Consider the following 4,262-nt stretch of genomic DNA (forward strand, 5'->3'; position numbering starts at 1 on the left):
AGGAGACCTTATAGATGAGGGGGAATGGAAACAAGTCCCTATTCAGGGAAGTAATAAAATTCCCTCCCAACCCCCATCACCCTCCCAGGTACCGCTTCAGAATAGGTATAAGGCCCTGGATCCAGAGTGTCAGGCAGATGATACAGAAGAAAATAATCTGCTGGGAGAGTCTCCCAATTACACTTCATCTTTCAGATGGATCACAACCTCTAGTATTAAAATGAAAAGAAGGGTAGTGGCAGTAGAGGACTCCCTTCTGAGGGGAACAGAAGGCCCCATATGTCGACTGGACCCATCCCACAGGGAAGTCTGCTGCCTCCCTGGAGCCCGGGTTCAGGATGTCACCAGGAGACTCCCTGAGCTGATTCAGTCCTCCGATTATTACCCACTGCTGGTTGTCCTGGCTGGCAGTGATGAGGTTGGCAAGAAGGGCACCAGGGCAATAAAAAAGGACTTCAAGGCTCTGGGTAGATTGATTGATTGGGGCAGGACCACAGGTAGCGTTCTGCTTGGTTCCTTTAGTAGCAGAGATGAATGATGAAAGGAACAGGAGAACTCACATCATCAATAAATGGCTTAAGGGCTGGTGTCAACAGGGCAATTTTGGGTTCTTTGATCATGGGGCAACTTTTATGGCACCTGGCCTCCTGGAGTCAGATGGGCTACATCTGTCTAATAAGGACAAAAGGATTCTAGCACATGAGCTGACGGGGCTGGTTGAGAGGTCTTTAAACTAGGTTTGAAGGGGGAAGAGGATGCAACCAGGCTCTTCAGAGATGAGACCAAGGGAGGTAAGCCAGAGTCAGGAGTAAAATCACCAGCCCTGCTGAAGTGCACGTACACTAATGCACACAGCATGGGTAATAAACAAGAGGAGGTGGAAGCCATAGTACAGCAGAAAAGCTATGACAGTCGCCATCACGGAAATGTGGTGGGATGACTCCCACAACTAGAGCACCGTAATGGATGGCTACAAGTTCTTCAGAAGAGACAGGACAGGGAGAAGAGGTGGAGGGGTGGCTCTTTATATTAGGGAGGATCTCAATGCCACGGAACTTGAGATTAATGATGATATGGTTGAGTGCCTATGGGTAAGAATCAAGCGGAAAGCCAACAAGGCTGACATCCTGGTGGGAGTCTGTTATAGACCACCCAACCAGGAAGAAGAGGTGGATAACTTATTCTACAAGCAGCTGGAGGATGTTTCAAGATCACCAGCCCTTGTTCTTGTAGGAGACTTTAACCTGATGGACATCTGCTGGGAACTCAACACAGAGGAGAAGAGACTGTCTAGGAGGTTCTTAGAGTGTATGGAGGACAGCTTTTTGTCTCGATGTGTGATCCTACCAGGGGTGAGTCTCTGCTAGACCTGCTGTTTACAAACAGAGAAGGGTTGGTGGGAGATGTGATGGTTGGAGGCCATTTGGGATAGTGATCATGAAATAATAGAATTCTCAATAATTGGAGAAACAAGAAGTGTTGCAGGGGGATTTCTGCAACATGTATAGACAGCGAGGCCTGTAGAAAAGAAATAGGGACCGATTCTTGGTAGGTGTTTCAGAGATCTTTATTTTCCAGCCACGTGGCCGGGGGACTGCCGAAGAACTGAGCAATCACAGGACAATCAGGGTCCTTCCCAGGCAGAGGAACACAAAACAACCAATGGGGAACGGGATTGACCAGGGAATAGGGAGACCCCGTAGGCCATGCCTCTACCCCACGGTCCCCTCTCCGGACCCCACAGCAAGGGGGAGGAACCCCAACGAAGGAGGGGCACCAACAAAACTTCCACACTGGACTTCAGGAGGGCAGGCTTTGGCCTTTTCAAGAAGCTGATTCAGAAAGTTCCTTGGGAAACAGCCTTTAAAAAGAAAGGGATCCAGGAAGGATGGACATACTTCAAGAAAGTAATCTTGAAGGCACAGGAGCAGGCTCTCCCTATGTGCCGAAAGATGAGCTGTCGGGGAAGACGACCAGCCTGGATGAGCAAGGAACTTCTGAAGGAACTAAGGGAGAAAAAGAGGATGTATCACCTTTGGAAAGAGGGGCAGGCAACTCAGGAAATGTTTAAGGATGTTGCCAGGTCACGTAGGAAGAAAATTAGAGAGGCAAAAACCCAATTAGAACTTGAGGAAATCCAGTCATTGCAATCAACCTTTCCCAAGGACAACCTCCATTCATTATTAGATGGGGGAGGGAATTTAATAACTAAAGATGAGGAAAAGGCAGAGGTACTTAACACCTTCTTTTCCTCAATTTTCATCAGTAAGACAGGTCGTCCTCTGTAGATGCTGAAAAGCTAGAAGCAGAGAGATTTTCCATCTTTCTGCCAGCATCCTGTGAATGTTTTGCTTTCTCATGCAGGCTGGCTGAAAACAGTTTGAGGTTTTTGTAAACCAAGACTCTATCTTGCACCTATTGTTTGTTATGCACAGTCTGTTGATACTGACTGGAGAAAATATTTTGAAATGGATGTTGTAGGGTCTTAACCAATCATCCTGGGAGGTGGATGGTCAGAGGACAAATAACCTTATGCCATTCAAGCGAACCAAGTTATATAAACAAGTTTGTAATTTATTAAATAATTCCATTCTTCCTGCACCTGAACTTTATGTTGTTATTCTCACCGTCCCCGGTACAACAGCGACAGTCCTCAGGGCAACTGGCCTGAGCTGATGGATGGGGTCAGGGAGCAAAATATCTCCCCTCTAATTCAGGAAGAAGCAGTTAGAGACCTGCTGAGCCACTTAGATGCTCACAAATCTATGGGACCAGATGGGGATCCATTCTAGGGTGATGAGGGAGATGGCAGATGAGCTTGCAAAGCCGCTATCCATCATTTACCATCAGTCCTGGCTCACAGGGGAGGTCCCAGATGACTGGAGGTTGGCCAATGTGATGCCCATCCACAAGAAGGGCTGGAAGGAGGATTCGGGACACTCCAGGCCTGTCAGCCTGACCTCAGTGCCTGGCACGGTTATGGAACAGATCATCTTGAGTGCCATCACATGGCATCTACAGGATGGCCAAGGGATCAGACCCAGCCAGCATGGATTTAGGAGGGGCAGGTCCTGCCTGACCAATCTGATCTCCTTTTATGATCAAGTGACCCACCTGGTGGACACAGGGAAGGTTGTGGACATTGTCTACCTGGACTTTGGCAAAGCCTTTGACACCATCTCACACAGCATCATCCTGGAAAAGCTGGCATCCCATGGCTTGGACATGTTCACTGGGTCAAGAACTGGCTGGACAGCCGGGCCCAGAGAGTGGTGGTGAATGGTGCCTGTCAGGTTACAGTGTAAGATGTAACCAAAGGTATGTATTCTATCACCATCTTCGTAAGCTGTTAAAACAAGTGGGGCAGTGTTCCTTATCTCCTCCATGACTCACCCCTGATAACTCCCTCCAGAGACCTATCTCCGCTAATGGGCCATCAAGGTCTCACTGAATGACTCATAGAATTACACCATCCCATTGTGAGATGCTCCACCCAGGGGGAGGAACCAAGCATTATGACCTGTATATAATCTGAGGTTTGGAACACCACAGACAGCCCTACCACTGGATTCCTAGAGGACAAGAGCTCAACAACCACCACTGGAGAAGGACCAGATCTTTCTACAGGATCACCGCTTTGACAGCACCACATCCATCACTCCAACAAGGACTGTAGCCCCCATTTAATTGGACTGCTACCTCCACCTTGACTAACAGGGTGTAAGGTTGTGTTCTGACTGTCAGCGTTTCTGTATTATTGCCTTTATTTTAATTTTACTACTAAATTGTAGTTCTGACTTGGAATCTCTCACTGATTTGCTTGCAAACTAATACAGAGCCGCATCCAGTTGGCGGCCAGTCACGAGTGGTGTCCCCCAGGGATCTGTGTTGGGCTCAGTCCTGTTTAATGTCTTTACTGATGATCTGGATGAGGGGATTGAGTCCTCCATCAGTAAATTTGCAAATGACACCAAGCTGGGAGGGAGTGTCGATCTGTTGGAGGGTAGGAAAGCTCTGCAGAGGGACCTTGACAGGCTGGATAGATGGGCTGAATCTAATAATATGAGATTTAACAAGTGCAAGTGCTGGGTCCTGCACTTTGGCCATAACAACCCCCTACAGAGCTACAGGCTGGGGACAGAGTGGCTGGATAGCAGCCAGGCAGAAAGGGACCTGAGGGTGCTGGTCAACAGCTGATTGAACATGAGCCAGCAGTGTACCCACGTGGCCAAGGCAGCCAGTGGCATCCTGGCCTGTATCAG

At 48.4% G+C, this 4,262-nt stretch overlaps 1 pseudogene; it reads left to right on the forward strand.

The window, feature by feature from the left end:
• The first annotated feature begins 962 nt into the window (after window positions 1-962).
• LOC108445291 overlaps window positions 963-4,262 on the forward strand; it is an 8,686-nt pseudogene continuing 5,386 nt past the window's right edge.

The sequence above is a fragment of the Corvus brachyrhynchos genome, unplaced genomic scaffold (assembly GCF_000691975.1).
Source record: "Corvus brachyrhynchos isolate BGI_N302 unplaced genomic scaffold, ASM69197v1 scaffold210, whole genome shotgun sequence".
Taxonomy (NCBI): Eukaryota; Metazoa; Chordata; class Aves; order Passeriformes; family Corvidae; genus Corvus; species Corvus brachyrhynchos.